Consider the following 15,617-nt stretch of genomic DNA (forward strand, 5'->3'; position numbering starts at 1 on the left):
AACAGCAGTGTTTGTATGAAAAAGATCTGACATGGGGCACCGGGTGGCTCGGTCAGTTAAGCATCTGACTCTTGATCTCAGCTCAGGTCTTTTTTTTTTTTTTAAGATTTTATTTATTCATGAGAGACACAGATAGAGAGGCAGAGACATAGGCAGAGGGAGAAGCAGGCCCCATGCAGGGAGCCCGATGTGGGACTCGATGCTGGAACTCTGGGATCACATCCTGAGCTGGAGGCAGACCCTCAACCACGGAGCCACCCAGGCATCCCTCAGCTCAGGTCTTGATCTCAGGGTTGTGAGTTCAGGCCCCACACCGGGCCCCACACTGGGTGTGGAGAAGAAAGAAAGAGAAAAATAAGAAGGAAGAAGGAAAAGAAAAAGATAAGAAGAAAGAAAGAAAAAGATCTACCACAAGCTAAATATGAACTGGTAGCCTAAACATAAGGTGAAGGGGCATCAGGAGAAACGGAACTAACTGGTGAGCTGGGGCCGCCAGGCAGGGTTACTGACTTGGAGAAGGGGTAGGAAAGCCCTCCACCTGGATTCTCAGAAAGTGCACCAGGAGAGCATAGGAGGCATGCCGCATTCGTGCTCTGCTCTCAACTGTGGTTCGAAAAGTTTAAATAATAGAAGGCTATGCTATGTTGCACGCCTAAAACTAGTGTAACGTCGTGCATCAACTATACTTCCAAGGCAACAAAGCAAGCTAAAGCCAGAAACAAAAAATTCTCTTGAGTCCTACAGGCTTTCACGGCCAGAAAGAACAAGGACATCCTTCCATGTGGAATCTGCAGGTCTTCACTACCAGGGTCCAGCCCCAGTCTGCACCAAGGGGCAAGATGGGGCGGCATAGGCTGCCAGTGGGGGCTCTTCTCCAATTTCCATTAGCTCTCCAAACATGGCTTTTCTCAGCAGTTCGCTCTGGCCGGAGGCATCTGTCCAGTGGTCTGGCTATCTCAGCATCGCCTGAAGCCTTCCCCGAACATCACTCCTCTAAACTTGATTTGATCACCTGGAGCTCAACTCTCCCTGGCCTGACCCAGAGGGAGAAAGGGCTTTGGTTCCTTCCTATCTATTGCATCTTCATGCCCTCATTGTGAAGTGAGTGGTTCCCCTCTTTCTTGCCCAGGCAGAGAAACAAGTCCCCCCAAAAGTCAGCAAGGATGGCCCCAGTTGGCACACACTTCATAGAAGCAGATGGCTTCTTCTGCTCTGCTTTGGTCTGAGTCAGTCTTGAGGATGGCCTTCCAGTCAGGACTCTCCATGTTAGGGATCCTTAATGATTTAGAAGAATTCCAGAGGTTGATAGAGGTAAATACAGGCCCTGGAGTCAGTCATAAGTTCAAATCCCAGCTCTGCCACTTGCTAATTGCACTACCTCTATACAAGTTAAATTCTTAAACTCAGTTTCCCCAGTTATAGAATAAAAATTAGAGGGGCAGCTCAGTCAGTACCTACCTTTGGCTCAGGTCACAATCCCAGGGTCCTGAGATCAAGTCCCATGTCAGCCTCCCTGCTCAGTGGGGAGTCTGCTTCTTCTCTCTCTGTTCCTCATCTGCCCCAGCCCCCACTCATGTTCACGCTCTCTCTCTCAAATAAATAAAATATTTTTTTAAAAAAAGAATAAAAATTATAATATTTTATATTACGAAGATCAAATGAGATAATCCCTGAAAAGTCCGTAGCTTAGTATCTGGCACGTTGTAATTGTTTATTAAATATTGTTATATAAAGTGTATTTTATATCAGATTTTTTTTAAAGGGAAACAGCATCTGAAGACAATTTTCTGCCTCCAACATAGGCTACAGCCTTAGCTACAGCCTCCTTCCTTTTTTTTTTTTTTTTTTTTTTTTGAAACAGGAAAATCATTTGCTTTATTCTGGGTCCTGGAAGCTCCAATGTGAATCTGAAAAAACATGTCAGAGGGGCGGTAGCCCCGGGGTCTGGGTGCAGAATATAGTCCCTGGCTTCTTTGGCCCTGGAAGCTGAGAGGGTGGTGAGAAGGCTTGGCTAGAGCCCGGGGCAGTGGAAGTCAGGTCCCCCTGAAACCCTTGGCCCCAGCTTGGGCCTGAGAGGTGAAGAAGAAGAGGGCTGGAGAGTCTGCTCAGTTCCTCAGCAAATGCACCCCAGAAGGGTACAGGCCTAGGGTTACTCCTCACCCTTTTCAGGAGTACTGGGTTCCCGGGGCCATTTGGTAGCCCCCAGGGGCTCAACCTCAGGGCTCAGCCTTGGCTCCCCCAGGGGTCCCTCGCCTTCCAGGTTCAACTCTTCAAAGGATGAGCCACTGGCGCCTGACTCGCTATAGCTGTGCTCACTGCGGTATCACCGTCGTCCCAGCCACGGAGGCTCTCTCCAGGGGACAGTGTGGCAGCTGAAGTCTCCCGGCTGCCAGGACCCACCTCCAGGCTTACAGAACTTGCATCACTCGTCGTGTCAGCTCCTGTGCCATCCATCTGGGTGTCACTGGCCTCCGCAGGCCCCGGCTTTTCTGCTCTGTCTCCTTCACCTCAGGCACATAGAAGTCTCCTGCCGTGCCAGTGGACACATGAAATAGATCTGGTCTTGCTGGTAGATCTCCAGCCGAGGGTGGGCACACAGCTTCCGCTCCTTGATGTAGGCATCCAGGGCAGGGTGGACACGGCGGGTAGCCAGCCAGATGGACAGGGTAGAGGTGTAGGGGAAGGTGGTTGTCACCACATGGCTGGGTGCTGGGAAGGAGAACACCTTGAAGCCAAATTTCTGGTAGAGCTGAATGAGCTCAGGGGAGGGTGACTCCTCACCCTCACTCAGAATGCTGCCCACTGCACAGCGGCACTTCTCAGGGGTACAGCCTCCTTCCATCAGAGGAGGGTTGCTCCTGGGCCACGGGTCACAGGCGGCTCCATTTCAGAAGCGATGTTCTGCTCTACATTTGCATAACTAAAAGTCCCCTCAAGAGGCTTTTCTAGAATGAAGATGGATTAATGTTTGCTTTGAAATGACAGTTTTTCATTTCCTCACCATCTCTATCAAAGCTTCAAAGATTTTAGGGTCAAGAGTCAATGGGAGCTGCAGCTCCATGGGTCTGTGGGTGTCCTCATGCCCTACCCTGTCTGTAGAAAGTGAACCCCAGGAGGCTCACTATCCATCCATTCAGCCAGGCCTGGCCCCTGACAGAACCATACCCAGGGCAAGAGTGCAAAGGGAAGTCCCGAGACCAGAGATCCAATATTTAAAAGTTATAAGTCAAGCTAAGAGGCTTAGAGAAAGCATAGTCCATTCTCTGACCTTGACAAATACTCTTTTAGAACAACCTGGACACACATCATTCTTACTGTGGGTCATGATCACAAAGCTCTTGAAAGCCCCTTTATGGGATGAAATGATAAAATCTAATTGTTTTATTCCAAGTCAGCAATTTTTCCAGCATCCTTTAGAGAACGGTGTTTTCCTTCACCACTGATTTATGAGTCCTTCTTTAGCATGTATTAAATTCTAATTCAGGCAGTCAACAAATATTTTTTTAAAGATTTTATTTATTTATTTATTCATGATAGACATAGAGGGAGAGAGAGGCAGAGACACAAGCAGAGGGAGAAGCAGAGGGAGAAGCAGGCTCCATGCTGGGAGCCAGGTGTGGGACTTGATCCAGGGACTCCAGGATTGTGCCTTGGGCCAAAGGCAGGCGCCAAACCGCTGAGCCACCCAGGGATCCCCAACAAATATCTTCTTAAAGACTCATTTATTTATCTTAGGGGGGAGTGGGGGAAGGGTAGAGGGAGAGATGCTTAGGCTGACTCTGTGCTGAGGGTGGAGCCTAATCACAGGACACTGAGACCATGACCTGAGCTGAAATCAAGAGTTGGTTGCTCAACCGACTGAGACATTCAAGCGCCTCATTCAACAAAAAATTTTTTAAGATTATTTATTTATTTATTTATTTGAGAGAGAGAGCACAAGCGGGGGAGCAGTAGAGGGGGAGGGAGAAGCAAACTTCCTGCGAAGCAAGGAGCCTGACATGGGGCTCGATCCCAGGACCCTGGGATCATGACTTGAGCCAAATGCAGACACTCAAACACCAAGCCATCCAGGTGCCCCTCAACAAATATTTTTAAGCATCTACTATGTGCCATACTTATGGTAGGCATGGGGGAAATGACACATGGTGAATAATAAAGCATGGTCCCTCTCCTGACTCCTGGAGCTTATTACAAATGCTGAGGTATGTTTCTGGGTGGTCTCTTTGGTGCCACTGGTTTCTACGACTTTCTGTCCCAGGGACATAGTAGTTATCATTGTAGTTGCCGGTCAGCTGGTAAGGGCTAGGCACTGTGGAGGCACTTTGCACACACCATTCCATGATAACACTCAGAACGGTGCTATCTTCCCACTACTGAATGTGGAATCTGAGGATCTCTTCCAGGGCGACCCTCTTCATCCACTCGGGCTGCCATGACCAAGTACCATAGACCGTGTGGCTTACACAGTAGAAATTACTCTCTCACTATTCTGGAGGTTGGAAAGTCCAAGATCAAGGTCCCAATGTTCCAGAAGGGTTTGGTTTCTGGTGAGAGCTCTTTCCTTGGCTTGTAGATGGCTGTCTTCTGTCTCTGTTCTCACGCAGCCTTTCCTTTGTGGTCATGTGGCAAGTGGGGGAATCCATTTCCAAACAGTCACATTGAGAAGGCTTCAGCATGTAAATTTGGCGGGGGGGGGGGGGGCAGACACAATTCAGTGTATAACAGTGACATGTCCAGGAAGTCACAGAGCCACAGTCAAGCTTCCTCCAGACCTGAATTCTCATTTAACACTATTTCTGTCTAATAGGGAAAATCCCATCTGTCTGTGTTTACTTTCTTTAAAAACAACAACGACATTCTTATCTGTTAATTCTTTCAGGTGAACTGTCCACACAGTTCCTATCAAATCACCTTGACATGTTTCACGTGGGTGAGAAGCGATATGTTCACATCACCAGATTGCTCCAACCTGGAACACGCTGCATGCTGTCACAACACACATGAGGGAAGTCGCCTGCTTCTCCTCATCCGGGTCTCACACACATTCCTTATTAAGGGTTTTCTGAGATGGTTTCTTTTAGTTTAGTGCTTCTCAAATTTTCCCAGTCACCTGGGGATCTTTTTAAAAAGCAGGCTCAGCAACACAGGGCAGAAGCTGGGATCCTGCATTTCTTATTTATTTATTTATTTATTCATGAGAGACACAGAGACACAGGCAGAGGAAGAAGCAGGCTCCATTGCAGGAAGCCCCATGTGGGACTCGATCCCGGGACTCCGGGATCACATCCTGGGCCAAAGGCAGGTGCTAAACCACTGAGCCACCCAAGGATCCCTGGATCTGGCATTAACCAGCTTTCAGGTGCTGCTTGTAGAAAAGTAAGTAGATCGTGCTGAATGAGATGGTTTAGTCGAATATTTCAGAATTGTGATTACCTAGAAAAGCTACTAATTTTTATTTGACCAATTTTGCATACCATTTCCTTCCTGAACCTAGCAGGTTTGCTAGTTGCCTTGGAGACCAGGTAGCACTGCCAGGGCCAGGGTCAGAGTCTGGGGAGAGGGGACCATCATTCAGGTGCTAACAAAGTACTCTGACATCCATGCCTGGAAGTCCAGGCAACCAGGCAGTAGTGCCCTTCCCACCCTCACCCTTACGATGATACGGTCCCACACCATTTAGACTCAGACCCAGTGCTTTGCACATCTTAGCCTAGAGTAGATGCTCAACAAATACTTGCTGGATAAATGAATCTAGAGCAACTCCTCCCAACAAATTATTCTGGCAGATGTGGAAACTGAGGCCCAGAGAGAGGAAGCCTCTCTGTTGGAGCTGAGTTATGGGCCTGATTGGAATGAGATCTCAGGTTTCCTGCTTCTACTCATATGCCCACCTGGTGCTATGCCTTGAGAGAGACATCAAAGGAACACAGTCCAAGATGAGGGAGGCTCCAGAACTAGAGCATTAGACCCAGGAGGAGGCCTTAAGACCGTCTTATCCAGGATTTCTTAACCAAGGTGTGTGTCAGAACCACCATACGCACCCTGAGCTTCACCCCAGAAGAGTCGTATTCAACAGGTCTGTTGTGGGCATAAAAGGATCCAAACCATCCCCAGAGGGTGATTCAGACACGCAGCCAGCTTTGAGAACCATTGTCCTGACCCAGTCTCCTTGGTTTACTGAAGACAGAAGTGAGGCTGGGAAGGGTAGCAGCCTTCTGATGGCCACACAGAGCCATTCCATGGTTCCACCTTAAGACCTGTGTTTCTAGAAGTCAGGAATCATGTCTAGTCATGGGCTTCCTGACCAAGAGAGGGGGAAGGGGAGGGTGGCAGAGGCTGAGTTTGACTTGGCAGCTAGACCTGGCATCCCATTTCTCCAAGCATAGTGACGGGCCAGAAAAGTCTTGTGTGTGAGTAGGAAAGGCAGTTGTTTAAGGGCTGTAATTTGAGAGACATAGCAGGCTTTCTCCCCATCTTTAAAAATGTTGTGCAGGTCACATGGCAGAGTGATTAACAAAGCAGAGATCTCTCAGAGAGTCAGAAAGAGGGTTCTTTTTTTTTTTTTTAAGATTTTATTTATTTATGAGAGACACACACAGAGAGAGAGGCAGAGATACAGGCAGAGGGAGAAGCAGGCTTCATGCCGGGAGCCTGACGCGGGACTCGATCCCCAGTCTCCAGGATCAGGCCCTGGGCTGAAGTCGGCGCTAAACCACTGAGCCACCTGGGCTGCCAAGAGAGTTCTTATCCCAGCTCTGCCGCCAGTATTAACAAATTACTTCACCTGCGCCTCAGTTTCCCCACCTGTAAAATGTGGGCATCAACAGGACCCACCCCTATAACCTAGAAGTGAAGCACAAGACACTTGCAGCCAGATAGGCTGGTTCGAATCCCAGTTCTGCTGCTTGCTGGCTATGTGGCTTTTGGCAAGAGAACCTCTTTAGGCCTCAATTTCATGACAGAAAAAGGAATCTCCACAGGAGGTTGTTGTAAGCATTAATGAATGAGTAGAGGTCCCTAACCTCCAAACCCTGGCATGCCTTAGGCCACAGTCTGTCTCTTCTCGGCCCACTCCCCTCCTGGGCTGTAAATACCATCCGACTGGTCCCAAGTGTGCACCTTGAGCTTCTGCCTCTCCCCTGAGCCCTACATATGAATATCCAACTGCCTGATAGCTCCTCACTCTGCTCATCTCAGAGGCAAAATTAGATGCACAGAAATATGTGTGGGCTGGTCTGGGGCACCTTCTTTGCTAGCTCCAGGCACCTCCCCAGCCATCTCTCTCCTGCTCCACCACCCAGCCCTAAGAGTCCTGTCTTTGCAGCTGACCAGGGCTCAGCCCCCCAGACCAGTCTTCAGGACAGCAAGTTCCACAGCCATCAAGCCTGGGCCAGTGTCCAATTTCCACACACTGGGCTGGTTTGTCGGGCTCAGAGTATTGTGGCTTTTTCCGCCCTACCCCAGGCCTGCAAGGGCAAAAAGCCCCAGTTTGTTTCTGGGGCAGCCATCCAGCAAACGATGATTGCCTCTCTCTTAACTCTTGCTCAGCGGCAACCCGTCAGCTCCTAGCTGGGGGTCCTGGAGCAGCACGGGGCTGGATCACCTGTCCAGAGGACTAGCATTCTTCTGCCAGAGGCAGAGTATTAGTAGCAGCAACAGCTTATGTTTGTTTGTTTTTTTTAAAATATTTATTTATTTATTATTTATGATAGACATAGAGAGAGAGAGAGAGAGGCAGAGACACAGGAGGAGGGAGAGGCAGGCTCCATGCCAGGAGCCTGACGCGGGACTTGATCTCGGGACTCCAGGATCACGCCCTGGGCTAAAGGCAGGCACCAAACCACTGAGCCACCCAGGGATCCCCAATAGCTTATGTTCATTTAGTTTTCAGAGCACCTTGCTTACTTGCAAGTAGGATTTTCAACTCCAGAGACCATTGACTCAACGATCATGCATGTGTTCACCTACCCATCTGCCAGACCTCTGTGGGCTGCTGGCTCTGCCCTACATGCCTGACACGCTCGAGGTCATAATCTAGTAGGAAGGAATCTACAAGCACACAGGTGTCTCTACTGCAAAGAATAAGGCAAATGTCACCTGACCCCCACTCCCTTCTAAAAAAAAGCGAGGGGCTAAAAATTTACTCTCACTTGGAAAACTGATCAGCAAGCTTGATTGAGCATTTACTAGGTACCCAGTGACTTCATGTATTGATCACATATTGATTCTCACAATAATCTTTTGAGATAATTTATACACGAAGAAGAAAACAGAGACTTGCCCAAGGTCACATGGCTACTGAGTACCAAATTTGAGCTTCAAAGCCTGTGTCCTTTCTCCTGACCTTACGGGCAGGCCCGGGAGTAATGCCACATGTGCTCGGGCCACAGCCACCGGAGACAGCCAATTCCCCAGGTCCCTACCCCAGACTTCCCACAACTTCTCCACTGACCCCTACACTCACGCCCTTTTCAGCCAGTCAATCAAAGGCAATTATTGAGCACTTCCTGGTGCAAAGCTCTTGGGGAAACGATGAATTATGACTGACGTCGCAGAAAGCTCTTGGCGTAATAGAGTATGTATGCAAGTAGCTATGATGCTAGGTGAAAATAAGAAATACAGGGAAAGTGCTAGATTCATTCAAGGGAAGAAACCATGACTTTGATTCAGGAAAATCTGGAAGATGGAGGGGCACCAAGATAGGCCTTGAGAATGTTGAGGTTTGGGTCTGGACACCGTGTGAGGGAAGGGCTGTTGAGATTCAGAAAAGATGTTGGAGTGGGGGCGGGGGCGAGGGGGTGGGCGGTTTGGTTAGGGAAGACCAGAGGAGTTCCTGGGCTTGGAGGCAGGTACAGCTGAAAGACAGCAGCAGGAAGTTAAATTTGGAAACACAGGGAACATTCGATGAATATTTATCCACCTGAAAAACCAAAACAGCACATCTGGGCCAGATCACAGAGGCCTACAATGCCAATCCACAGTCTGGCACTTGTTGCCTTGCTTATGGGGAGCCACTGATGTGACTTTCCAATGCCCCCCATTGGCAGGTAAGGGCAGGTGGCTGCTCCACATCAGCCTCTCCTGGCCTCCTCTCCAGAGCTGGTCCCACAGTGTCAGCAACTCTGTCCCCCACTGCTGTGTCATCATTTACTCTCTTTCAAGTGCCTGGCCCACACCCAGCAGCCCCCACACTGCAGCCAGGAAGCTTCCTTCCTGGGGCAGCAGGGCCGAGTCATTTGGAAACCTCTCTCTGATGAGCTCTGTGATCAAGGTGCTGATATGGCAGGTGGGCCAGCCTCACCGTGTCCCCAATCGCAGAGGTGAATGCGGTGGGGAGTTTCGTTGGCCCAGCACCTCCGCCTTGGGCCTGGTACACTTTCACTGCCGCCGATGGGTGTGGATGCCTTTGACAAATGTCATCATCCTGCTTCAGCCATTTCCTGCCTTCTCCTGTCAAGACCACTCCGTCCCGCAGGCTCCACTCTAGGTCATCATCCAGTGCCGGGCATCAGACCTACTCCCCATCCCCTGCTGACCACAGCTCCTCCCTCCAAGAGGCTCTGAGGACTCGGACACAGGAAAGAAGAAATTTTTTCCATTTTACTTGACATCCCGTCTACAACACGAACAGGCTGAGTGGCCCACTGGAGGCCAGTTCATCTCTTGTCCTCAGAGGGCATAGCGGAGGAGAATCTGGATTCAGAAGAACCAGCTGAGCCTCCTTTCCAACTGGATAGACTCAGGTAGCTCATGAGACCTGCCGAGCCTTGGTTTCCTTAGAAATAAAAGAAGCTAAGAAATCCTGGTTGGCTTTCTCCATGGGCTCAAGATGAAGACTTCCTGAGACAAAGAATGAGGAAGGACTTCATAAAGTATAAATTAATATGGGAGTATTGCAATCATGGTTATTAGTCTATAAAGATTGAGTTCACGTTATTATACTCTCTCAAGGCACCCTGTTCTTTTTCTTCGTAGCACTTTCAGATTTTTAGAATTGTAAGTTATCATTACCACTAAGCATGGAAGCTTGTCTAATGCCTGCCTCCCCTCCAGGGTGTCAACTGCAAGAGGCCAGGAGTCATGCTTAGCTTATTTCTCGTTGCTTTCCTAGCGTCTGCTTCAGGGCCTGGCACAGAGTGGACTCTTAAAGAATAATCCGCTGATAGCTTACCTGGGGATCCCCCCACTCCATCCTCACCAGAGACATCCACTAAGCACCCCCATTCTCACCAGAGACATCTACTAGGCAGGCCTGTCTTGTTCGTGGCTAGACCCTTGCCCAGAGTAGGCAACTGACAAATGTTTTGGGGAGTCTGAAATGAACAAACCTTCTTAAATACCCATTTCATTGGGGAGTTCTGTTGCTTTGAAGACTCTGCTGTGTTTCCCAACTGTTCTGTCCACAATCCAAATGCCCAGATGGGATCCCTGTGCCTCTTGGCACTGGCTGTCCTTGCCTCTTGTCCTTTTCCCATGTCCTCCTCTGCTCCAGTCTAGACCAAGTGCCCACCATCCTCTCCCCAGCATATATATGCCTGTACCTCCTGCAGATCTCTGCTGGGCCTGAGGCTTTCTCCATCCCCTTCCCTCAAAGTTCTGCCTAAATGTCCTTCCTTCCCAAGTCCCCTTTAAAAAGCACGTGTGGGGCACCTGGGTGGCTCAGTGGTTGAGCATCTGCCTTCAGCTCAGGGCATGATCCCAGAGTCCTGGGATTGAGTCCCGCATCGGGTTCCCCAAAGGGCCCTGCTTCTCCCTCTGCCTGTGTCTCTGCCTGTCTATGTCTCTCATGCATAAATAAATAAAATCTTTATAAATAAATAAATAAATAAATAAATAAATAAATAAATAAATAAATAAATAAATAAATAAAAAGCATGTGTGTTGATAGCACTTTGTACCCATAGAGGATTTATATCTGGAGAAGACTTTTGCATACATGGTATTATTCAAGACAAACAGGGGATCCCTGGGTGGCTCAGTGGTTTAGTGCCTGCCTTCGGCCCAGGGTGTGATCCTGGAGTCCCGGAATCAAGTCCCACATCAGGCTTCTGCATGGAGCCTGCTTCTCCCTCTGCCTGTGTCTCTGCCTCTGGGTGTGTGTGTTTCTCATGACACATAAATAAAAATCTTAAAAAAAAAAAAGATTGGCAGTATAGGCATCTTACAAGTGTATAGATTAGGAGACTAAGGCTCAGAGGTTTTTTGTTTTTTATTTACTTTTTATTTTTTGGTGGAGGAGGGGCAGAGGCAGAGGGAAAGAAGCATGGAGTCCAATGCCAGGCTCGATTCCATGACCCTGAGATTGTGACCTGAGCTGAAATCAAGAGTTGGACACTCAACTGACTGAGCCACCCAGGTACCCCCTCAGAGAAGTTTTATTTGTAATTTATATACCTGGGATTGTGACTTATCTGTGGATCTGTGAAAACAATTCGGTTAAGCAACCTCCATTAAAAAAAGAAACAGGGAGATCCCCAGGTGGCTCAGCGGTTTAGCACCTGCCTTAGGCCTAGGGTGTGATCCTGGAGTCCCGCATGGAGCCTGCTTCTCCCTCTGCCTGTGTCTCTGCCTCTCTCTCTCTCTCTCTGTGTCTCTCATGAATAAATAAATAAAATCTAAAAAGAAAATAACAGAAAAAAAACAGAAAGAAAGGTAAATGAGTATACAAAAAAAGAGAGTACATAAGATGAATATATCACACATACTAGGAATAAGTATTATTTGTGAAACGTGTGTGTACACATGCCAACAAGGTTGTGATGTAAAACATATTTCTTACCTGAGGCCACGGTCTAAGTGACTGGGTCACAGGGCATGCTGGGGGTTATGTAGCAGAGCATAAGCACCACCGGTTAGTACAGAGGCCGAAACCAGGCAGAGAGGCGCCAGAGGTGAGAGCCAGCCGAGCAGCCCCATTTAAATCTCAGCAGTGCCAGCTTGGGCCCAGGGAGGACAGGTGCTCCAGGAGAAGCCAGCTGTGGACTGTGCTGGCTGTGTTATCAGTTGCCCCAGAGAGGCTTCAGCTATGTAGCATTTATGTGAAGAGGCTGAGAGCAGCCCAGGGGTGGGTTGGGAGCTCCAGCTGTGTCAGGGCAAGATCCCTGTGTGCCAACCCTGTGCATCCTAGGGAGAGGTTCTCAGGGTGTGTTCCCAGGCCGGTAGCATTAGTGTCGCCTGGACACTTGTTAGAACTGAGAATTCTCAGTCCCACCCCAGATCTCCAGAATTAGATATTGTGAAGGAAGGCCCAGCAATCTGTGTTTAACAAGCCCTCTAGCTGATTTTGAGGCAAAACATCTGAGAACCACGTTCCTAGGGACGCTATCTGGTATTCTGTGTTTGGTGTGTCTTAGAAGAGCTAGGCAAGGTCTCGTCTAAAACCTTGTCGGAAAACAGAAGCGCCGAGTCTCCCCAGTTTGGGCCTTTTGATAGAAAATAGAGTTTCTTTTACAGTTATGTGGCACATTCATGCACAGCACGTATGTGTGAGGAATGCTGGGCTTATCCTTACTCGGTTGCCTTCCACCCTGCTGGCCTCGGTCCACGCTGGGTTCACTGATACAGTACATGCATACATACCGCTTTGAAAATATTCTCAAGTTGCGTGTGTATAGGAGTGTGCAAACCTACGTACGTGCATCTGGCCTGCCTTCTCTGTTAGACAACGTGCTCCCAGGACAGAGCCTGAATCCTGCCAACCTTGACCTTCACATTTCCCCTCTGGCTAAGGTTCAGTTCATATTCAGCGTGCAAACACCTGATGGAGCATCTAACTCTCTAACGGTGGCCATACAGTCCACCCCTGGGCTCACATTCCCAAGCACACTCATGGCCTCTATAACCTTGAGGTAACCTTGATGTGCCTACCAGCACCTGCAGCCCATTTCCTCCCCGCAGGACTCCTACCTGTTACCTAACAAGAGAGGAGCTATGCGTGGGTGCTAGCTCCCGGCAATGAGAACCTTTACCACCCCACTTCCTGTGTTGATTTGTATTGTGCTTTTGGGTCCCTGGTGTCTGTGTGAGCTATTAACACAACTACTTCCTACTACTGCCTGAAGTTCAGTTTCCATACGTGTGATAATGTGATAAAAAATATATAACACTTATAAGACTCTCCAGAGGAAGGAAGGAAATAATGTGTGTGGATTTACACACTTCATGGCACATAGTGAGTACCTACCTACCTGATGTGCAGACCATAAAGAGCATAGGCAGAGCTTTCCCCTTGGAGAGCCAGGTTAAGTGCCTGTCCTTTGCAAAATGATCCTCGAGAGAAGGTTGTGTGGTGTGGTGGAGAGATCCTCAGGCTTGGTGTCCACAGGGTTGGCTCCCAACCCTCTGCCAATTACTCTCCTTGTAATCATGAACAAGAAAGTGAGCCTCTATTTCTTTATTCCCCCACTCTCTCCCCAAAACATGGTCAAGGATGATGCCAATGTTTCCCATGCAAGGTGTTTTGAGGATTAAATATGATTAAATGTGAAATTAAGTAAAATTAAGTGTCAAAATCGCAGAGCTTTGTACATCCGTAAATGCCATGCAAATCTTATTGTTGTTCACCTTTGGGGCCTAGAGAGATGCCTCACACTCCCCCTAGCCCGACTCACTAGGGTAAGGGCCTATGCAGCTCTGTTCTGAACAGTTTGGAAAGACTCAGAGAGTTAGATGCTCTCCGCCCAGATCAGAAGAGAGCATCTCAGGTTAGTGGAAAAACAGGGAAAACCCTCAACCCATTTCCTACACCCAACACTACAGAATAGCTTAATTTTTCTGTGGGATGTGGGAAATGAGCTCCAAGACAAGTGATTGTATCTGATATCTGGAATAAATAGAAATTTAATCTAATCTGTGAGCTGTGAAGTGAAATTACTGAGAAAATTCACCTGAGCTAATTGATGCTGAGCAGCTACTCCCGAAGGCAGACACCAGCCCACTCTTGGCAGAACCACCAGCAGTCATTTTGATGAGGAGCCTGGAAAACAATTCAGCCTCGGGTGGGCTGCCTGTGGTGTGGGGATTCGGAAACTACATAGTAGAAATATAAACCAGTTGCACGTTGAAATAAAATTTTGGCTGCATGAGCTGATATCACACACAGGTGTAAACCCTGCTATCTCATCTTTAAAGACAAGGGATCACAGCCTAGGCACCGATCTCTCTATTGTGGGGGAAGGAAGGGTAGTTGGCTTTATAGGTTTGAAAGTTGTAAGATCATCTTCTCTACCAGAGGCAGTTACTCCCTGAACCTTCTAAGGCTACGTTAGAATTCATGGTCAGGAACCATTTATCCATTTAAGGCAAATCAAGTTGTCCATCAAAGGTCAGTAGCTGGGACAAGTGGGCCCTGGGGACCAACGGTATGGCTCAGCATCTGGAGAAATAGGAAGAAATATCTAAGTGGGTCCATGGTGCAAGAAGCATCAGGAAGTCAAGGGCCCAGAAAGGAGTTTGAGTATCAGTAACAGGTTCCTCTGTTCCATAAAACCCAGGTCAGCCATTGAAAAGCTCGTAGATTCCTCACTACACCATCAGAGCTGAAACTATAGCCTGCTTCTGCACCTAATAAGTAGTCCTGAGCCTCCTCCCGGACCGCTCTTCTGGGCCCACAGTGCATCAAGGGAAATGAGCAAATGTGAGAGAAGGCTGCAAGAGCAATTCTTCTTTTGTCCAGTGCTCACTGCCACCTCTTCCTGCCTCCTGCTGCACCCCATCATCATCATCATCATCATCATCACTACCATAGTCACACGCCCACATCTTGAGTAATTCTTTCCACGTATTCTTTCATGCAATCCTCATAATGTCCCACACCCCTTAACCCTGCACCCTCCCCTCCAGGCACATCAAATCTTGGGTCTATCCAAATCTTTAATGCCCAGCTCATGTCCTACTTCTTTCCTGAAGTCTTCCCTGGCCTTTGAGAATAGTGGGCCTCTAATGGCAGAAAGCAGAGCTCTGTTTTTGGCCCTGCGAATATTTTCCATCAGGACTGGGTTAGAGAGAAGAATGGCATGCTTATCTACGTTGTTAACACATTACAGATGACTGAATCAGGATTTCAGAAATTCTGCATGGGTTGAGATGATGCACTAGAACCATCAGAATGAAGTTTGTTAGGCATGTTGTCAAGGTGAATGAGTGCCCACAGGAAAGACCTTTTTAAAAAAAAAAAGATTTTATTTATTTATTCATGAGAGATAGAGGGTGGGGGCAGAGACACAGGCAGAGGGAGAAGCAGGCTCGATGTGGGGAACCTGACATGGGACTCCATCCCAGGTCTCCAGGATCAGGCCCTGGGCTGAAGGCAGCGCTAAACCGCTGAGCCACCCGGGCTGCCCAGGAAAGACCACTTTAATCACAGTTATGTACATATGGAGTCTTGAACAAAGAAATTCTTATCTTTTAAAAAATATTTTCTTTTTATGATTTTATCCATTTATTTGTGTGTGAGAGAGTGAGCATGAACCAGGGGAGGGGTAGAGGGAGAAGCAAACTCCCAGCTGAGCAGGGAACCCAACATGGGGCTGGATCCCAGAACCCTGAGATAATGACCTGAGCTGAAGGCAGACACTTAGCTGACTGAGCCACCCAGGCACCCTAGAAATTCCTATCTT

General features: G+C 48.3%; 1 pseudogene; it reads right to left on the bottom strand.

The window, feature by feature from the left end:
- Positions 1-1,851: 1,851 nt before the first annotated feature.
- LOC129496932 (testis-expressed protein 264-like) lies at positions 1,852-2,842 on the bottom strand (annotated as a pseudogene).
- Between the last annotated feature and the right edge of the window lie 12,775 nt (positions 2,843-15,617).

Source organism: Nyctereutes procyonoides, unplaced genomic scaffold (genome assembly GCF_905146905.1).
Source record: "Nyctereutes procyonoides isolate TBG_1078 unplaced genomic scaffold, NYPRO_anot_genome, whole genome shotgun sequence".
Classification (NCBI taxonomy): domain Eukaryota; kingdom Metazoa; phylum Chordata; class Mammalia; order Carnivora; family Canidae; genus Nyctereutes; species Nyctereutes procyonoides.